General features: G+C 43.5%; 1 protein-coding gene across 1 annotated transcript in view; it reads right to left on the bottom strand.

Annotated features, from left to right (window-relative positions):
• Positions 1–19,038, bottom strand: part of slc8a2b (solute carrier family 8 member 2b) — a 65,758-nt gene extending 46,720 nt beyond the window's left edge. The window contains exon 1 of the mRNA XM_058080964.2: positions 18,909–19,038. The gene's annotated coding sequence lies outside the window, so the exon portion shown is untranslated. The remainder of the gene's footprint in view (positions 1–18,908) is intronic.
• Positions 19,039–22,111: the final 3,073 nt, after the last annotated feature.

Raw genomic sequence — 22,111 nt, forward strand, 5'->3', positions numbered from 1 at the left:
TTAGAGCTCTGTCCATGTTTAACCAGGCTGACAAATGTCATCATGAGTGGAAGGCCTAAGAGAACCCCCACCGATCAATACCTTGTAATAACATTCCTGTCAATATGACACCTGCCTCATTGCCTCCGTGTCATTTCAAACTAATCTTTATTTATAATTCACGCTCATGACGTCAACACAAGAGTCAAAGAAAGGTTCGAGACTTTGCACTACATCTACAGAACTGGAACTAAATGGTGCTTCTGAAGTCATGAAAAACACATTTACATTTGTATGTCCTAAATGTCTTATTTTCTCTTATTCTGTCTACTATATTGGGTAATAGGAGTGTAAAGGTGACTATAGGGGTGTTATTTCATGTTCAGAGGGCTCTGATAAGGCTAAAAATTGTGTTTAAATTGTGTTTTAAACAGATTATGTAAGGAATAAATCCTACAAAATTCACTAATTGGTCTGGAGCCAATTAACTGCAAGGGACAAAATATCGCTACTCCACCATGATAATACTAATATGCTTTTTCAGTAACACAAAGCCAAGATGCAGGCTATGTTGGATTGATTTTAGCCTTTTCAGAAAATGAAAAATATCCACATGGGTTTTTCAGTATGTGGCAGCAAGCAGCGCGACCAGTAAACCGACGATGGTTGAGATGCTAACGCTGCTGCACCGTCCCTCTTTATCATCAAACATCTCATCCCTTTCATTGGGACGGGGGTGCTCACACACATTGGGCAAAGGTGGTTTATTACGGGGATGTGTGGCGACAGAGCAATCCAACAGCCGATTGGAGGCTCTGATGAGAGAAAGAATTGGCTGTCAGTGTCGAGAAGGTTGCGTCTACACAACCTGTTCAACACAATCACCACACAGCAGTTCCCAAAAAGGAAAAAGTCATTTTACAAGTATAAAATACAAAATAATAAGAGAGAAAATACCATAACTTTGAAAACATAAATGTGTATATATATATTTTTTTCTTGTAATATATGCTGATTTAAAGTCATTATCTATGTATACTATATATATATATTGTGTATGTATATATGTTATATATAATATTATATAATATATATTGTGCATATATATGTATGTATATATATATTGTGTATATATATGTATGTGTATACGTAGATAATGACTTAAAATCAGCATATATTATACGCTGATATATTAAGAAAAATGTATGAACATGATGCAGAAATATTTGTACAAAATGTTTTTCATTAGCGATGACACACAAAACTGGATGTGGGCTGCTTTTTTTTGGCTTCATAGCGGAAGAGTGAAGAAGGAAAATAACAGTATAAAGGCTGCTGTTTAAATATGGTTTCAACCATGATATATTGAACTTTTTTAATATTTATTTTAAAATGAGATTATTTTGAGGTATTATTTCAGAGGCTATTTTTCTGTAAGATTGTTTACATTTTAATAAAACGTTTCCTTTGGCTTTTGTGTAAACTCATTCTGTGGTAAAATATTGGGATATCGATATTCAAGCTAAATATATCAGCATATGGGTTTTGGTCGCCCAGCCCTACATATTTATAGAAAAAAAGGTCTCCGTATACATAAAGGTCTACATGGGCCGTTTGGATACAAGATAGACGTATGTCATATAACTAAGAAAAACAACACACAGCGAGGGGACCGTTGGTGTGCACGTTAGCAAAGATGATTGTCTAAAGATCGCATCTCTGAGCGGGGTCGCCCATCGACTTTTGCGCTTTTATTAAGATTGATTTCAACGATCCTCTGAAGGCGGTCATAACCATATTAGCAGTGTGCGAGTTAGCATTGATTCGCTAACGACACCCTTGCGCAGCTTCTCACCTATTTGCATGTCAAAGTACACAGAGATTACGCTTAACAATGATGATGATGTCATCAACCTATTATATACTGTTAAGGAGACACCATGATTGGATTGTTGCACTTACTTTTATGGACTGTCTGAACATAAACATGAGGCAAACAAGATGGAGGCCAGAGCATGGACATTAATGAGTAACATCATTTGAAACAAGTCTTGAGGGACAAAAGTCCATATTCCAGGGGCATTTAGGTCAGTAAAAACACAAAGCCAACTTCCACAATATGACGGATGAAAGCACATCTCCGCCACCCCTTGCTGACCTCCCATCACCATTGGACGAGTTCATCACCTTGAGAGGCTGATGGCACCTGAGATGAAGGTGGCGGTGGAGAAAAATCAGGATGAAGGGTGTCAGCAGCATCAGCAGGTGTTAGGATGAACACACACACACACACACACACACACAGATGATGTCAAACATGAGAGGGCCTGAAGTGGAAGTGATGGACGACAAAGGGAGACTTCATAAATCTTTCAGATTGTAACTGAGAGGCAACCAGTGTATGGGTGTGTGTGTGTGTGTGATAAGGTAGAATGCGGAAAATGCTCCAAAAGCAAAAATGATCCAAAACCATAAACACCATAAAACAAATGTAGTGGTAAGATGCTGCAAATTAAAAATACTGCAATCACATAAACGCTTCAGGATCTAAAACAAACACAAAAGAAAAACATGCAAATTCCGAAAACGCACAACAAACCAACAAAACATCTGCTTGAGAGAAATGCTGCAACTTCACGGAACAAAACAGAAGTTAGCCAGACTAGAATAAAGTTAGCCAGTCTCGCAGGACGTTAGCCATACTCTCAGGACATTAGCCAGGGTATCAGGAAGTTAACCAGACTCGTAAGAAGTTAGCTGGGCTGGGAGGAGGTTAGCCAGACTCGTAGGATGTTAGCCAGGCTAGCAGGAAGTTAGCCAGACTAGCAGGGGGTTAGCCAGGCTAGCAGGAAGTTAGCCAGACTTGTAGGACGTTAGCCAGGCTAGCACGAGATTAGTCTGGCTAGCAGGAGATTAGCCGGACTCGTAGGATGTTAGCCAGGCTAGCAGGAAGTTAGCCAGACTAGCAGGGGGTTAGCCAGGCTAGCAGGAAGTTAGCCAGACTTGTAGGACGTTAGCCAGGCTAGCAGATTAGTCAGGCTAGCAGTAGATTAGCCGGACTCGTAAGATGTTAGCCAGGCTAGCAGGAAGTTAGCCAGACTAGCAGGGGGTTAGCCAGGCTAGCAGGAAGTTAGCCAGACTTGTAGGACGTTAGCCAGGCTAGCACGAGATTAGTCAGGCTAGCAGAAGATTAGCTGGACTCGTAGGATGTTAGCCAGGCTAGCAGGAAGTTAGCCAGACTAGCAGGGGGTTAGCCAGGCTAGCAGGAAGTTAGCCAGAATAGCAGGGGCGCCAGGTGTAATACTTGACAGAATTATAAAGCAACAACATTTTACGTAACATACGTGTTTAACAAAAACAGCAAATGTTTCATTTTGTCATGTTTATGCTCATATTATTTCAAAAATATATAAGGCTTAAAAAAAACTTTATCGAGTGAAGCTTGAACCATAAAGTGGTGAGGGATATAAATAGAATAAAGACCATTGCATCTCATTCTGTCAATAATATTTTCATCGACACACTTTAAAGATTTCTATACACGCTGTTGTTGAATGCAGCACACTGTGTTGTGTACGTGTGTTTCATGCGTCATGTTTCGTCCAGGTGGCCTGGCAGCAGGTGCTGGCTCCAGCAGGACGTTCTGATCCAGTGAATCTTTCACCTTTAATCTCACAGGTCACAACACACACAATCCATGAAGTTTCTGTATGTTTGCAGAGTAGAAAAACGTCATTTACTGACTTTATAAGGCTGTCCATAAAGATGACTCATGCTATTGCTGGCTAAAAAGTCTAAAATCTTGATAAACAAGTTGGTGACATGCCCCAGGAAATATCCGTATTTTGCACTTTTTCCAGGTTTTCCTCCTGTTGTTTCATTTAAATGTCCTGATTTATCTTATTTTCTTGACAATTTCGGACTTCATTCAAATAAAAATGTTTCCAGGTATGGAGAGAGGGAGTGTCCAAACTTTTCTCCCCGTGCATGCGTGGGTTTTCTCAGGGTACTCCGGTTTCATTCCAAAAACATGCTAGGTTAATTGGTGACTCCAAATTGTCCATAGGTATGAATGTGAGTGTGAATGGTTGTTTGTCTATATGTGCCCTGTGATTGGCTGGCCACCAGTCCAGGGTGTACCCCGCCTCTCATGTTTGTTTCTTTAGACTTTCCGAAGTCCAGAACACTGACCACTACACCACAGCGACTTTATTCCCATAATATGTGGACACCCATAATACTTCTAACTTTTCCCCAACGTAATGTACCAAAAACTGTTTTTTTTCTCATCTCACGACTTGTTTTTTTCCTACATTTCAACTTGATGCTATTTTTTCTCTTAACATTATGATTTTACTGTCCTAACAAGTCAGCTTTTTGCCATTTTTGCTGTTGGTTTTAATTTTTTTGTTAAATTGTATTTTTAGAATGTGTTTTTTTAATGTATAATTATAAAAAAACAGCTGTGGGCTGTAGATGGTACTCAGGCCACACGTTGGACACCCCTAATCTACTTGTTTTTCTTCTTGTGTGTGTGCGTGCAGTGAGTTTCCTTCGGAGGCAGTGGTGTGTTTATGGCACGTTTGTGTGCAAATGAAGCGGTTCCGATATTAGTAATATAAAGATGATGTTGCAAACATCCCAAGCATGCACCCTGGTGCTTTGGGAAGCAGCATACATTGTGTGTGTTGCACCGACACACTTTCAACCTGCGTTTCCAGTCTTTTGTTACGTTGTATACCATGACACACAAAATTCGTCATAAGCGGAACGATGAGATGTGTGCTAAAAGCCAACGCGATGCAGAAGTCTGTCTTAGTAAGTGTGTGCATGGGGGTGGGGGGGTGATCTCGCCGGGAGCTGCAGCGGCACACTTTGCGCACATCGCCACAGCAACCACACTGGGGAGCATGCGGCATGATGCAAGACGTGTTTATGCGACTGTGCTTTAATGTTATCAGCAAACGTAGCCAAAAAATGGAAGTGAAAAAATGTGGCTGAGTGTGTCCTAAAACCACTGCTTCTTAAATCGAGGGGTGGGGCACCCCTGGGGTGGGATGAACTGTCGGGGAGAGCATGAGAGGTTTCAGTTGTATCATCCTGTCACTAAGGAGCTCCTTAGTGTGGTGAGCGTTGGCTGGAGGCGGTAGGACTCTTTATATTTTATTCATTCATTCATTTTCTACTGCTTATGCTCACGAGGGTCGCGGGGGTGCTGGAGCCTATCCCAGCTGTCTTGGGGCGAGAGGCGGGGTACACCCTGGACTGGTGGCCAGCCAATCACAGGGCACATATAGACAAACAACCATTCACACTCACATTCATACCTATGGACAATTTGGAGTCGCCAATTAACCTAGCATGTTTTTGAAATGTGGGAGGAAACCGGAGTACCAGGAGAAAACCCACGCATGCACGGGGAGAACATGCAAAGGCCGAGGGTGGAATTGAACTTGGGTCTCCTCGCTGTGAGGCCTGTGTGCTAACCACTCATCTGCAGTTCAGCCCAACTAGTACACAAACATTTATTATTTACAAGGAAATAGTCCATTTCGTCACCACGCCCGGGGTTTGTTCCTATCAGCATGGACAATTTGGAGTGGCCAATTAACCTAGCATGTTGCAGAACATGCAAACTCCACACAGCCGAGGGTGGAATTGAACTTGAAGCTGTGTGGCCTGTGCGCTAACCACTTGGCCTTTACATTTTATTTTATATATAAATAATAATAATAATAACAATAATCAATAGTATTTTGGAGCACGCAGACCTCACAGCTAGGAGACCAGGGTTCAATTCCACCCTCGGCCATCTCTGTGTGGAGTTTGCATGTTGTCCTCGTGTGTGCGTTGGTTTTCTCCGGGTACTCCGGTTTCCTCCCACATTCCAAAAACATGCTAGGTTAATTGGCGATTCCAAATTGTCCATAGGTATGAATGTGAGTGTGAATGGTTGTTTGTCTATATGTGCCCTGTGATTGGCTGGCCACCAGTCCAGGGTGTACCCTGCCTCTCGCCCGAAGACAGCTGGGATAGGCTCCAGCACCCCCCGCGACCCTTGTGAGGAAAAGCGGTAGAAAATGAATGAATGAATGAATAGTATTCTGGAGGATAATGGAGACGCACTGCCCTAAACCAAAGCAATGTTGATGGACAGTGATGCTGTACTGACCACAGCCACTAGGGGGATTATTGGCCTCTCCATTCCCATGTTTGTCTTGGTTAGCTCGGCGGCATTAGAACTGGACTGGCGCCAAGTCAAGAAGGTAATGAGGTCACGTTGATGCTGCAACTAAAGCCAAGATGTGCGATGAAGCAGCCATGATAGCGAGAGGATGGATAAAGAGCTCATAGCAAGTCCAAGTCGTCCTCCTTATCTGAGCTCGGCACAGCGGCCGCTCGGCGGTCATCTCCCGACCCGACCGCAGAGACTAAATCGCTCATTTTAATTGACCCCACTTTCCCTTTCATTCCCGCTCGCTCAACGCAAAGTCTCTCTGGCGCCGTGCCCGCCTGTAGATTGAGCCGTGAATCTATTGGCGGCGCTGACAGCACATCTTTTTTTCTGCCGCCCCCAGAACCAGGTCCAAATTTGCTCCCGAAGAGAATAACGAGCAATTTGAGGGGACGCCGACGTGCGGTAATGAATTGCCTGACGACCGCCGACAGGTCGACTTGGCGAGAGCGGGCCGACCCGGACCTGTAGGGCGTTGGAGACGATGAGCAATAAAAAGGTTGCACACACGGCGGAAGATTATTAGGAATATCTTTCAACAAGGCGACAGAACCTTTTAGAAGTGTTTGGACAACTCTCAACTTCTGTTGCTATCTTATTTTCTTAAATAAAAATCAATCAACTCCTGCCGCGCTCCAGAGCTTCCAGCATAAAAAACGCAATGAAACTTCACTCAGAATGTTCCCGTGGTCACAACACGACAAAAGAAAGCACAGTGTTTGGAACACACACACACACACATAAGTAGTCAGCTCGTTGCTCAGGTCAGCCGTTGCTAATTCAATGACTCATTTAATGAGACGCCACCAGGTCGGCTTCGTGTGGAATGAAGCATTATTATCTTTCATGGGCTAATGGCAGGATTAGCAGCATGAGCGTCACTATAAGTACATCAAACAACAGACCAGAGCAAATCAATCCCTCTTTACAATTTGCACAACGACACCTTGACTCAGGACAACCCGTCAACGGTAATCCCTCGCTTATCCCGATTAATCTCCACCAAGATTCCGTATTTGTAGTGTAAATCTAATAGTTCTGGAATTATTGCATAAAATATGTCTTTTAATTTTGATGCAGGCACGGTGGTCTAGTGGTTAGCGCGCAGACCTCACAGATAGGAGACCAGGGTTCAATTCCACCCTCGGCCATCTCTCCGTGGAGTTTGCATATATTCATTTTCTACCACTTTTTCCTCACGAGGGTTGGGCGAGAGGCAGGGTACACCCTGGACTGGTGGCCAGCCAATCACAGGGCACATATAGACAAACAACCATTCACACTCACATTCATACCTATGGACAATTTGGAATCGCCAATTAACCTAGCATGTTTTTGGAATGTGGGAGGAAACCGGAGTACCCGGAGAAAACCCACGCATGCACGGGGAGAACATGCAAACTCCACACAGAGATATGAGGTCTGCGCGCTAACCACTCGACCGCCGTGCCGCCTTAGGAAAAATATCATATTTAGAAAGTCCTAAAAATGTTTTCTTTGCTCTAACTATGAAAAGATTTCCTTTATTAATATTAAATCCTGCTTTGTGGGAATCACAAAATTCACTAATCAAATTCACTAATCATGGTCGAGCCAATTAACCACAAGAAAAGAGAGATTACTTGATATAGAATCACATCTGTTATTTATCTTTCTGTTAATAAAACACAGCAAAAAAACTAATTCACAAATGGTGATTAATTCTGATGAATTCATTGATAAACTGTGATTAATTGGACTTAAAAATACTACTAACAACATATAGGTTGACTGGATGATGAGGTAAAAGAATGCTGACATTAGTAATTAAATAAACATGCACACACACACATCACTGGGACACACACGTCTGTGCGGTTCCTCCGCACATGCAAATCTCAATCAGCACACACACGCAGCGAGACTAATCCCTGGCTTTAAATAAAGCCCACAATTTGTGGAGAAAATGATGTTGGCGGATAGTGAAACTGAGCCTCCGAATGACACAATCCTCTTACTGTAATGACTTCTCAGTCTGGAGTCATCACGGCGTACTTTCTTTTAGCAGCTCCATCCGAGAGGGAACCATCCAAAAACACCTTCTTAATATTCTCCCAAAGGACTCTGCGGGGTTCATGTTTACGTAGTTCCATCCAATGAGAGGCAAGGATGATTTCAATTCACGTTTAAGCTTGAAAACTAAAGGCACTGTTGCAAAATCTTTGCATCCAAGAGAGTAGATGAAAGCATTTAGCAAAAGTGAGCTTAATAATGACTGAATTGTATTTTTACAATCAGTATAGGCACCGGGTGGCACGGCGGTCTAGTGGTTAGCACGCAGACCTCACAGCTAGGAGACCTGAGTTCGATTCCACCCTCGGGCATCTCTGTGGAGTTTGCATGTTCTCCCCGTGCATGCGTGGGTTTTCTCCGGGTACTCCGGTTTCCTCCCACATTCCAAAAACATGCTAGGTTAATTGGCGACTCCAAATTATCCATAGGTATGAATGTGAGTGTGAATGGTTGTTTGTCTATTTGTGGCGATCAGTCCAGGGTGTACCCCCGCCTCATGCCCGAAGTTAGCTGGGATAGGCTCCAGCACCCCTGCGACCCTCGTGAGGAAAAGCGGTAGAAAATGAATGAATGAATGAGTATAGGCACCATAAAGTATGAAATTTAGGCCTCACTTTGGACACCACTGCTCTATGCTGTCATCCCAAGCGTTGTCGGTGAAGTGTAAAAGTAGTCTCCGAGCATTCATTTCACTTCGGCTGAGCCAAATCATGCATGGCTATAAAAAGAGCATCTGTGCCTGCTTGGACGCTTCTCGGCCTCATGAGGAACACATCTGCACGACATTCTTCTCACCCAACCGCCATGATGGCCAAGTGTATCCCGCCATTGCCAAGTAACTAGGATGCTGATGACGGTGACCTCTCAAAGGGTCTCTGACAGATTGGGCCCTCGGGCCGGAAGGAGCAGCTCGGCCGCGGTCAGCTGGGACGGTTAGGACATTTGATGTGCATGAGGACACGTGCATGGAAGGGAAGGAAGCCATTTGGCTCCACGAGGCTGCTTCCTCTTCTTGTTTGGTGAAAAGGCTGACATGCTGTGAAAATGGCCTTTCTGTGCCGGCCAATCAGGCGATGGAGAGTTAATGGCTGTGAAATGAAGCTCTACTCCTTCTTTCACACCTCTCCTCTCACTGTCTTATCAAACACATCTGTGGCTTTGTCAGGGAATGTTAATGACTTGTTTGTCGTCAACGTGCTTTTCATGGCGACCAAACATAGCGTCTTCTCGCCAGCTCCCACTCGGCCCCAAACGAATGACAGCACCTTGCGGTCACTCCTGGTGGCCTTGGTGACTTTCACCTTCGTTGTCATTGCAGCTGATATAATAGTGATGCTAAGAGGGGGGCAGCACCAAACAACAGAGCGCTATCAGCAGGAGCAGACAGCCAGACGGAGCGGGCCGGGTGCCGATAAGCACAATGCACCTCTCAGCACTGTCGTGTCCGTGTTCGATGTGCAAATCTCAGCTTGTGTTTGCAAGTCATGTCACAATTTTACTCAAATGAACACCTAATAGCGTGCTAATGTGTCTGGAGTGCAGACCCCTCCACCTGGGGGGGTACAATACTGAAGGGGAAGGTTTCACTTAACATACGGGCGGATGAGGGGCAACCCGTATCTGTGGAAAGTATTGAAGAGAAAAACGTGGAGAAGAAAAAGAAGACCTAGAAATAGAAGAACATATCGAATGTAGAACAAGAGGACAAGAGCAAGGAACAAAGAGAAGAACAACAAAAAGAAGACCTCAAAGAAGAAGACGTAAAAGAGGAATAAAAAAAATAACTGGGATGATGAGTACAGGATGTGGAACAGTACAATAGGGTCAACATTGGTGCAGTGAGGAAGCAAGTACACAGTATACACAGTATACTTAAATGAGTACACTGTGCAAGGAAGTATTCCATTTGAGACACAAGCCAGCTAGCGAGTGGATCAGCAGGCTAATTCCTGGTTCATGGGAAACTGAGAATGTTGGGAAGAGATGGATTGGATGCAGGAAGGACCCGTCCATCCCTGCTTAAGCAGCACAAAGACAAGAAAACCCTCTAAGACGGGAAAGGAAGCTTCTCCAACGGAGAGATTTGCATCAAGATGTCCACAAAGCTACATGGAAATGTAGCTTGGAGGTTATTGCGTAATCCTGCTGGCAACTCAAAGGCTGAGAGACAAAGAAAGCAATCCCTCTCATTCGTGTGTTTCCATGCTTGGCGTAGGTTTAAAAAAAAAAAAAAAGACCTGCACCCATGACACGCTACTCTTTTGTGTAACGCACACATGACCTCCCTGGCGGAGGTAACAATAAGCAGTGACCTCAACCTTTGACCCTTCCCTCCCCCGACCGCCATATTTGAGCAGCCGGGGGTCACGAGCGAGGACTAACATACGAGGACACAGAAGTTGTGGTTACGTAACAAACACCAGAGGCGGCGACCAGCGAGCCTCAGCATCACAAACGTCATCGAGGATTGGCATCCACGTGGATGGATGGAGCCTCAAGGTCGCCGGGGGCACCGCTCGTCTTCCACACGCTGCATCTACGCCTCTTATATCATAAAGATGTTTACATAATGATTGCACGTCACCACGCGACAACACTTCTTGCACACACACACACACACACGCCATGTGTTTTCAGGAAGTGGCTTTAATGAGGGATCTGGCGGCTAAAGGGAGATTAGCAGGTGTTTAATGAACTGTTAACTCTTCTTTACTGATGTGTTGACTTTGTTTCCATGGCAACACATACCTGTACAGTACCAGCATCAACATTATGTCTAACCGAATCCTAAAAATGCCTTTTGGTAATGATGACCATCTCATATTACCATGGTTTCATATTTTTTAATAATGCAGGGCTCTACATTAAAAACCAAAATGACTTGCCCATAGGGAATCCTTAAGGTGAGAACTACTTGCCCGAACTTGCCCCATGTAAAATGAAAAGACTGCCATAATGATATCATGTCATTTTTTGTGGCATCACATGAGAATCTCAATTAAATTAAATAATAAAATAAATAATACTGTAGCGTTGCGTGTGTGTTGTATTCCGGGCTGTAGTTTCGTGCATGGACGCTGGGGGGCAGTCATGTTCAGCTCGCGGTCTTGGAGCGGGCGTTTTGGGACCAAAGAAGAGGAACGAGAGGGAAAAAAGGAGAAGTTCGGTTGCCGTGCGCCCAGCTAGTTAGTTAAGTCTGCAACAGGCCAGTAAGTTGTTTTTCATGCTGCCTTGGAAATAAAAACCATGCAACGATAGAGCCATCCTGATTGTCGTCATTCTACGACGTTACAATACCTTACACATTGTAGTCGTAGTAAGCAGTGATATTTATAAGTTGTGCACCACAATGAAACATTATTAAATAGACACATTTGTGTACTAGTAATGTGTTTTTAATCCAGAAAAAAAAGATCAATGGTCAAACAATAATTTGTGAAGCAAAGGTGAGAAAAATCCACAGAGAAATGGAAGCGCTAGATTTTGTAGCTTGTGCAAAATCAGCACTTGGTATTGGATCTAATCGCTGGTGTTTCATTGTGACCACTTCAAATTGTCACAGCAGTGTGATTCACTCACCTGTGCCATCATTTGATTTGCTGCCGCTAATAAAATACTTGTTTAGGAGGCACTGGTTCATCACTTTTTGGTGTTTTCCTTCAGAATTAGACGATGTTGGAAGCGACGCCATGATGGATGTTTTCGTAGTCAAACGATCACTGATTGGTTGATCGCGAACAACGGGTGTGGGTAAAACGCCGACTGTGGATTACGGACCGCGGTCTAAATAAACGATTCTGATTGGTCCATTGCAAGGATTGCTTTGCAAATTACCACCGGAATTACGCAGTCCGTGTTTTATCAACACCCAACAAGAACCGCTTTTAAAAAAACTCTTGGTAGTATGGCATGCCAAAGTGCACTTGCCCGACGGGAATATCACTGATGGGATTTACTTGCCCCAATAAAACAAATTATATTAATTACAAATACTTTTTCTCTTAATTTATTCTGTATTAGTTTTTGGTATTCATGACATTTTTTTATTTATTGTTTTTTTATTGACCTAAGAAGACGGATGCATTCATGTAAAATAATTTTGCAATGAATTGGATGAACTGCAAATTAATTTCATTATTTAATATTCATTTTAAATCGTTATTTATTAAATTATTATATTTAAATCTATATATATTAAAGTGTATTTTGTCTTAATATTTTTTTAATTATTATTTTTATTAGTTTTGGTTTTTACTTTATGAAAAAATAGCATCAAAGATAATTCTGTCTCAATTGAAAATGTTTTTAAGAAATATTTTGTCTTAATTCCCATCCATTTTCAAAGCCGCTTATCCTCACTAGTGTCGCAGGTATGCTGCAGCCTATCCCAGCTGTCTTCGGGCGAGAGGCGCGGTACACCCTGGTCTGGTCGCCAGCCAATCACAGGGCACATATAGACTGACATAACACTAATATTCATACCTATGGACAATTTGGAGTCGTGTTTAGGTACTCATGTTTTTGAGTACCCAAGAAAAGTAGAACGAACCCTCGAACATGCAAACTCCACACAGAGATGTCAAGGTGAGAATCAAACCTTGGTCTTCCCGATCTTCTGACTGTGTGGCCAAGATGCTAACCACTGGTCCACTGTGCTGCCTTTAATTCGAACATTTTAATATTCCAAAATCATGTATAATTCATTCATATTTTTTATCATGCAGCACTGACATGGAGAGCAAAAAGTTTTCCACATCAATGTGGAACCTTCCAATGTCATCGGAAGAGGAAAAAAGCCCCTAGTGCCACTCTCGCCCGTGCAGCTGAACTGTGCCACAGACGAGCACATGAAGACGAAGGCTGACTGACTGACTTGTCCTGCTGGCACTGAGTCACAACGAGTCGTTAAGTAATTTAGTACCTCCTACAGTTGCCAATATTCCCATTTTCCAATTACTTAAAAACCACAGCTGCTGTTGCTGCTGCTGGCGGTAAAGTAAGGCGCACACACACACACACACATGCGCACAATGTACAAAGCTACACAGGAAGCAGCATCACGCAGAGGTCAGTGAATGGATGTGATGAGGTCACACTGGGCTGGCGTGCGTGGAAACATAAAACATCCACTGCTAAGTTTATTCATGCAATGAAGGTTCACATGGAAGTCGTGCCTGCAAGCTTTATTAAGTATTAAAGGCGAGGCTGGCCGATTTAGCCACGTGATGGCTGCTGGGCCAATCACCAATCACGGCTGCAAGGAACCTATCGACGTCTGCAGGTGACGATAATACAAGCATGTTTCACGCCATTACAGAGTTGATTTGTCTCCAAAATAGATGAGTTCCTATGAGGGGAAAAAGTGCTTCTGATGGCAAATAAATCCATTTTTGTTTTACTTTGGAGGTTCCGCTGCAAAAACATGAGAGGAAGCACTCACATGTAAGCAGCAAAACAACAAAAAAAGCCTCTTATCTCCGACTCTTAATTCATTGACGCTGTGCGCACACTGGCAGTGTTGTTCTTCTTGTGTTTCCACGTTGCATCTTAATAGCTTTTGTGCCCGAGGCGCAGTGAGTTTAATCTGCTGCCCACACTCTGAAGTCTCTGAGGGCGCTGTGGGTGCGGGGAGTGGGCGAGAAAAGGCACACACACGCACACACACATCTCCTAGATGAGGAAAGAGCCAGGTGCTGACATGGTTATTGGGTGCATGGAGGTGTGTGTGTGTGTGTGTGTGTGTGACTTTGAGGGTAAACATCGCTCTAATGAGGGTCAGGCTATGTTCAAACAATAAGAGAAGAAGTGACAACCGTGAACGCATCACCGCCGCCTTGCTTCCTCACATCCTGTGCCAGTCAAGCGCAATTTCCAGGGATGCAAAGTGAAAGCGCTTAGCCATGCAATGTCGCCGCTAGCAAGTGTGTGTCACAAGATCTTGCGAGATTAAAACATGACAAAAGTTCTCGTTCAGAAAGGCAAAAAGCCTGAGATGATAGTAAATGACTTTAATAATCACACCCATTGATCCGCGCCCTGGACTGGTGGCCAGCCAATCACGGGGCACATATAGACAAACAACCATTCACACTCACACCAATTAAACTAACATGCATGTTTTTGATATGTGAAATGAAAATCAATTTGCTAATTTTGCCGACCTTAATATTAATTCATTCATTTTCTACCGCTTTTTCCTCACGAGGGTCGCGGGGGTGCTGGAGCCTATCCCAGCTGTCTTCGGGCAAGAGGCGGGGTACACCCTGGACTGGTTGCCAGCCAATCACAGGACACATATAAACAAACAACCATTCACACTCACACCAATTAACCTAACATGCATGTTTTTGATATGTGAAATGAAAATCAATTTGCTAATTTTGCCGACCTTAATATAATATATATAATATAATATATTAATATATTGCCACATGTAATTTTCTTCGTTTCCCACCTCCAAACAGGAAGATAGAGGCATTTGTTCCACAGAACAACGACATGAACGGACTGAGCTTTTCTTTGTCTCGGTGGGTGGGTCTTCAAAGTAAAATGTCTGCGGGTATGAGCGGATGCAATGCATTTATTCTGTTGTGTTTATTTACAGTACACGTATTTATCGACACAAATTGCCCGAAAGCCACATGTCAGCATGTGTCCTTTTGTGTTGCTTTTTATTTACAGCCCTTTCATTTGTGCTGCAGCTCTGCCCGACTTCGAGTTGCCTGAAGGCGATTTGATGCGAGTGAAAGATATGGTCCAATTAAAGGAGCAAACAACTTTGCCGGCGATTGACATGCGCAGGGGAGGGGGCGGGACACGGTGAGAGAGGGCAGAATGAGCTGGGGGAGTTCCAAACAGACAGGAAGTAAAAAGCCGGCGGGCCTTCATTCATATTCATGGCGTGGTGGCCGTGGACAGGCGAGGTTACATAAGTGATGAAGTTGCCCCGTGTCAAAGGCGAGCGATCAATGCTTGCAGATTCAAGCAATGGAGAAATAAAAGGGGCAGGGGGGGAGAGAATGCGACAGGAAAGTCAGTGGAGGTGGAGTCACCTGCAGATAGAGAAATTCACGGCCAAGATGGCCGCGTGATTGTGCATCTGCTGTCAACAATCCAATTGCCTATTCAAAGCAAAGGGAAAATATTCCATTCTTAACACACGCAGCACATTAAGTTCCAACCTCTGTCGTCTTGCATGCCACTTAAGATAAATTCAAAAGCGCAACACATCTTGTTCAAAGCAGAGGGAAAATATTCCATTCCTAACATACACAACACATTAGGTTCAAACCCCATCGGATTGCGTTCCAGCGCAACACATGTCATGTTCAAAGCAAAGGAAAAATGTTCCATTCCTAATGTACACACAACACATAAAGTTCAAGTGCTTTTTCATTGGCTTTTTGGGAGGTTATACAGAGAAGGCGTACCAGTGTCCACTGTCCACGAGAACACATTTACTTTAAGTCTTAAATTGGTTTCTCTTATTATGTCTACTATTTTGGGTAGTAGAAGTCTAAAAGTGACTATAGGGTTGTTATTTCATGTCTCGAGGGCTCTAATAATGTTAAAAACGGCATTTAGAAGGTCGTAAACAGGTTTTCTATAGCTCTAATGACAAAAATCTGCCTACAAGTATATGCATTATTTCATTGGCTGAATTGGGGCAGTTAGAAGTGAGCCCTGTGAAGTCTGCCTAGCAACAAGTGGAAATTTTGGAAAACGGAAGGATTCCTGCTCATGAAGCACTCCAGCCAGGAAGTAGTCATACCCCAGACCAAATGTTGGCAACTTCGCAACGCTAACACCAGCCACGACTGTTTGAGACAAAAGTGTTTTTCACGTTGAACACACAAATGCACCTTAACTGTCAATCACCGACTTGTCTACCAGAAAGAATCAATCCCCCCCGTCACAATCAGCCCGATCATTAGCGTAATTAGAAAGTGTGAACGCATGCATCGGATGAGCGGTGACAAGTGGAAACAGTCCCTAAGAAATCCCAGGACAGTAATCAAAAACGTCAGGAAGATGCAGGAGAAAGGCGTCGTTAGAAGAGGATGAGGAGGCAAGGGGGCGGGGGCGTCGTTAGCAGGGTGATAAAGGTAGGTTAAGCACAGCAGACATGTTTTCATCTCATTGCTCAGCATGTGTGAGGAGGGAAAGACGCGAGAGAAGGCGGGAGGATGGAGCGGGAAAGATGGGAGCGGAGGGGGCGAGGATTTAATGGAGTGAGGAAGAAAGGAAGAAAGGAAGGAAGGACGGAAGCAGTAATGAATGAGTGGCACCAAAATGCTGCATAAGCACATTTGATATGTCATCAGTCCCCATGCACAGCAGACTTCATTAAGGTGCTACTTTTGGCTTAAAAGGTGAGGATGAGGATGGGAGACGAGCGGCAGCGTGATGATGGAGGATCAGAGCGGGCAAAACAAGGGAAGCCCCGGAAAACTGCAGAGAGCAAGAAGGGAGGGGGGGAGGAGGAAAAGCCTATGAAGGGAAGCCCTGCTGCACCCAAGAAGACGAGGATCTCCTCGCTTTTTCTTCTCCTGCTGCATGGACCCTTCAGAAGGAACCACTCCGTTAAACAACATGGGCAGGCCCCCGGTCCAGTGGTGTAGTGGATGGACAGCGAGGCGAGGACAGTGGCAATGCTTTCTAACCTGCGGACCAGCTACTGTGTTGCGCTCCTTGTAAGACCACCACCCAAAAGGCCACCCATATTCAACTCAAGTGGTCTGTGGGCCACATTTTCACCCGATTTGATTATCATTCTTATTTGATGTATCATGTCATATTTCATCACACACTGTTTGATTTTCTTCATCATGTCAATACCTGACCACCGTCAAATGTTTATTTCAAAGACAAAGATCCTGTATATGACAGGAGTGCACTGCAAATGCTCTGCCATTTTTAGGGAGCTACAGCAAAATCGCTATGGTCAAAGATCCGCTAAGTTACAGTAGAGATTAGCTCTTTTTAGCAATTTACAACAAACTCAACTGCACTCTGTATGCCGGGGGCACTGTGCTGTTTTTAGGAATCAACTGCAACAACACCAGTTCAAGGTCCTGTATATGATAGGAACACTTTGCTGTTTTTAGGAATCTACTGAAACAATGCCAGTCAAAGATTCTCTATATGACAGAAGACCACTGCTGTTTTTAGGAATCTACTGAAACAATGTCAGTCAAAGATTCTCTATATGATAGAAGACCACTGCTGTTTTTTAGGAATCTACTGAAACAATGCCAGTCAAAGATTCTCTATATGACAGGAACACTTTGCTGTTTTTAGGAATCTACTGAAGCAATGCCAGTCAAAGATTCTCTATATGACAGACGACCCCTGCTGTTTTTAGGAATCTGATGCAAAAACACAACTCAAAGATCTTCTATATGACAAAAACACTCTGCTCTGATTAAGGACCTACTGCAAAAGCACTGTTCAAAGATCCTCTATATGGCAGGAGTGCACGACTGTGGTTAAACATCTACTGTAAAAACACTAGTCAAAGCTTCTGTAGCACTCTGAAGATGCTCTATGCGACAGGAGCGCTCTGCTGTTTTTATTAATCTACTGCAAAAACACTAGTCCACTAGTGGTTCCAAACTGGTCTGGCTGTATGATGCACCACCATCCCTCAATGACAAGCGAAGACCCAAATTGCAGACATTTTTCCAATCAAACTTATCGGATATCTTGTACTTAAGGGGACTGCTTGCAACAGTTAAGCGGCTGCCTAGGGGGCGCTAACTTTCACACGTGAGCAGTCGTCATTGTGGGTGGAATTCCCCCACTCAGCACAATGTGAACTGCAGCAGTGAGACGCTCTCTCTCTCTCTCTCTCTCTCTCTCTCTCTCTCTCTCTCTCTCTCTCTCTCTCTCCCTCTCGATGGCGCACTTTTATCCAGCGGATATCTGCAGCTGTGTGTTTGCGTTTTGTTTTGCCAAGGGAAAGACCCACTGAAAACGACTGCAACCCACTCATGGTTTGCCACCCACCAGTTGGACTGGACTCACAGTCTGCAGGACAGGGCTGTTTTGTTGTTTTTAGGAATCTAGTCAAAGTCAAAGATCCTCTATATGACAGCAGTAATCTGCTGTTGTTTTAAGTTTAAATTGCCTTTATTTTTTGATTGGGACCACAACTGTACAACAACAACTGACATTATTTCCCCTCCCCCCAAGTCATTAGCCACTCTACAGTGAGTTTCTGCCACTGCATCGTCAGCAGGGATGATTTACTAACATTCAATAGGAAGCAAATCATGTCTAAAATCAATACATTTACGGCGTCAGTCACGTGGTACCAGCAGAGCAGGAAGTACATATGCTAATGAGCTGCACAACTCCCGAACATAAACGGGCATCTTATTAACTTTGACACCTGCTCGTGCTGCCCGGGAGAACTTTTGAGTCGTGCGCGCGTGCCGTGCGCGAGAGGAACGCGTGCGCCCTATTGGAACGGTCGACCAACTGCCTGCCCGCATTCTGGAAGCTTCTTTATGCTGACACGCTTCATGGTTCTGTTACGAGCCGTAGCTCACACCACGTGACGGACACGGCCGGGCACGAGCCATCATAGCAAACCGTCAAAGCTAGCAGGGAGGGAGGAAAAAATCCACAGCGTTCTTACCTTTTAGTGATGGTGATGAGGATGAGGAAACAAGGATGTGCACTCGACGAGATGTGCACGAGGACTGGTGATGCTGAAATGTCCCGCCTCAGTCCAACAGCATCCCCCCCTCCCCACCCCACCCGGCTCCCTCTCTTTACTCACCGCAAACACACACACACTCTCGCAGTGCTGGGGGGCGTGTCCTCAGCGACCTTAAGGACAAGTCAGTAAGTTAGGAATGGAAAGAAACGAGGGTACAAGGATGTGATAAAGGGAAGAAAGGTGAGGAAGGTAAAAAGGAGAGGAATAGAAGTAAAAGAAGGGATCTAAGGAAAGAAAGGAAACAAGGTGACATCTTGCTTCCTCCATCCACCAATGTTTTTATTGTCTTTTCCACTAACTCACTTTCTTCAAGCTTCCCATTGGCTGAAAGGTCTTCCATGGAATCAGGGGTTCTATACATAGCGCCACCTGTTGGTTGGTTAGTGCTGAGTCATTATGTAATGATGCAATAGGGGTCACATGATACAATGAATTTATTTACTGTATATGAGGAGAACAAGCTCCTCCCCCTTCTACTCTAAGCCGCTTGCTTTAATTATAAAAGCAACTACAGTAAATTGGTCACATGACCCTGAATGACAGCTGGTGCATAAATCTAAGACACTGGCCTCATTTCAAACACACTACACACTCTTAAAGGCATACTTTTTGGACAAGCCGCACTCATGTCGGGTGTCTGCCAATCAGCTCCGGGAATTCCGAGTAGAAACAGTCGGAAACAAGGAACCGATCGCCAAGGTTCTGTTCTGTGTCTGCCAAGCAAACGTCCCGGAGATGGCTTCCTGCATCCTAACATGGACAAAGTCGCTCACACTGAGAGTAAACACGACACGACAGGTCCGCTTCAAATAAACGCGTCTCCCAACAGGGAGCTAAGTACCTAGAACACGCCGGAATGTCACTATTTCTCTGGCGGAGGTCATAAACCGCACTTCCAGAGATGACGTAGGAAGCATAATTGGATGTGAAAAGGGAAAAAAAGTCAATAAAGTGAGATGTGGAATGATGGCCAGCAGGGAAAAGAAGCAGGAATTACTTCTTATTGATTATATTGATGCTCCTGCAGGGACCTCAGGAGAAGACTTGGACGCCTGATCAGGAGGTCCATCACCTTCACGGGTGGAATGGGAAACGCATTCCTCGTCTGATTTTTCCATACAGAACATTTGTTTCCCATACACAGCATATGAATAACGGACAGGAAGTGGAACTTCCCAGATGAGTGGACTCATGGCTAGCAATGATGCCAAGGAGAAGCTGGAGCTGGAAAACACACTTTCCTCCTCGTTAAAGCCTTCTATGGGGGGACACTTGGCCTTCCTGGTACTGCCATTGTTCCGTAGGGATGGAGATTGGGGCTACAGGATGTAGGTTAACTCTCAAAAATGTCAACACAAAACACCTTTTTAGTTTTACATGCATAAAACTATTTTAAATGATGAATGTAATGGATAAAGGAACACTTCAGGTTACTTTTACTGAAGATTGCTTTTACCAAAGACATAATGTAGCAGCGAGACACCACATGCACACCATTTTCCTGTTTTGCCATGAGTTAGTGTTTTATTTCACCTTTTTTATCTTTGACAAAATACTGCCATTTGCAACTTTGGGTTATTTAGGTGGAAAACACTATTGAATTCAAACAACTCATAGCAAAAAAGGAAGCTAGTGGTGGTTGATCTCGCTGCCACATCGTGTCTTTGGAACAGTCATGAAATCATGTCTTCAAATAAGGTAAATGTGTAACCCTGAAAAGTTCATTTATCCACTTCACTCGTTTTATATTTACTTATATGCATTTCGAATTGGTTTTTGTATGAAAAAATATAATTGTAAAACTATAAAAACGTATTTTGTGGTAACGGTTTTTGGCTTTCTGTATTGATGGAATTGGATTACATTCGGTTAACATTCATAAACTAACCAGATTGGTTGAAATACATGGCCACAGTCAAGCAAAACTACTTATAAGAAATTAATTGTCGATAAATATGTGAACATTTTCTCTTAAGTTGTAAGTTTATTGTTTAAGTTTGTGTATTTCATGTATGATTACGTTGGCTAATGTTAGCGCACACTAGCATGGATATGTTGGCGCTTCCGGGTCGTCAGGCGGTGAGGTGGGGAGCCGGGGTTGTGACGTCATCAGCCCTGGGTGAAGCAGATGCTGGGAAAAGGAATTGCATGGTATGGATTTAAGGGGATGAATTATACATCGTCCAAATGTGCACACATTCCACAGCTATACTATATGTAAAGAGTCATCTATAATTCATAATAATAACATTCTGTATACAGCCTCATGAATACTTAGTACTACAATTATTAGGAAATCTATACATGCTTCAGTACATTCTATTACATCCTTTTCACAATGTGCACCAACTTAGTGGGCGTGGTGGTGCCGCATCGCCACCTTCTGGCCGAATATTGCATTGCTCTACCAGTCTTTACACCACGGACACTCGACAATGACATATTGGCAGAAAATGATTCATAAATGTAAATTTAATAAAAAAATGATATTGATATTTCTCACAGAAAAACTAGTTGACAATCACTGAGCCAAAGTAACCAAAATACAAGGAACTCATAAAAAATTATAATATATATAATATATAATAAAATATATATATATATAAAATATGAAAATAATAATAATATATATATTTTTTTTCCAAGTATAAAAGTAGTTAAATGAAGTACAATACAAATACAAGGCATTCAGAAGATGCTTTGAAAGACACTGATATGTAGCATTCTACACTGTCGGGATGCGTGAGAGGCACTTTCACTGCCAATATGTACCAATGTGTCGTACCTCACATGCAATTTGACTCTTGTATGCTTCACTGCTCTCCATTTTGTTGTATTCCGTAGGTTTCACTTTCTTGTTCAGCCTGCATAGCAGAAAATAATAGAGAAGCGGTGGTCTAGTCCAATCTGTGATGAATGTATTCACTGAGACCTGCATCCCAATATTTTCGTCCATGCAGCGTATCACCTTCTTAAAGACTGTACTATCAGCGTGTTGAATATTTCATAGCATCGCAAGAGTCCTGACTAAATTGGGGTTACTTGAGTGAAGAAGTCAAGAAGTCAACATGAAGTCAACATGCTGACGGGGAGGAAAAAAAGGACATGAAAGCCAGACA

The sequence above is a fragment of the Doryrhamphus excisus genome, linkage group LG8 (genome assembly GCF_037039965.1).
Source record: "Doryrhamphus excisus strain RoL-2023G ecotype Guam linkage group LG8, RoL_Dexc_Guam_v1.1, whole genome shotgun sequence".
Classification (NCBI taxonomy): Eukaryota; Metazoa; Chordata; class Actinopteri; order Syngnathiformes; family Syngnathidae; genus Doryrhamphus; species Doryrhamphus excisus.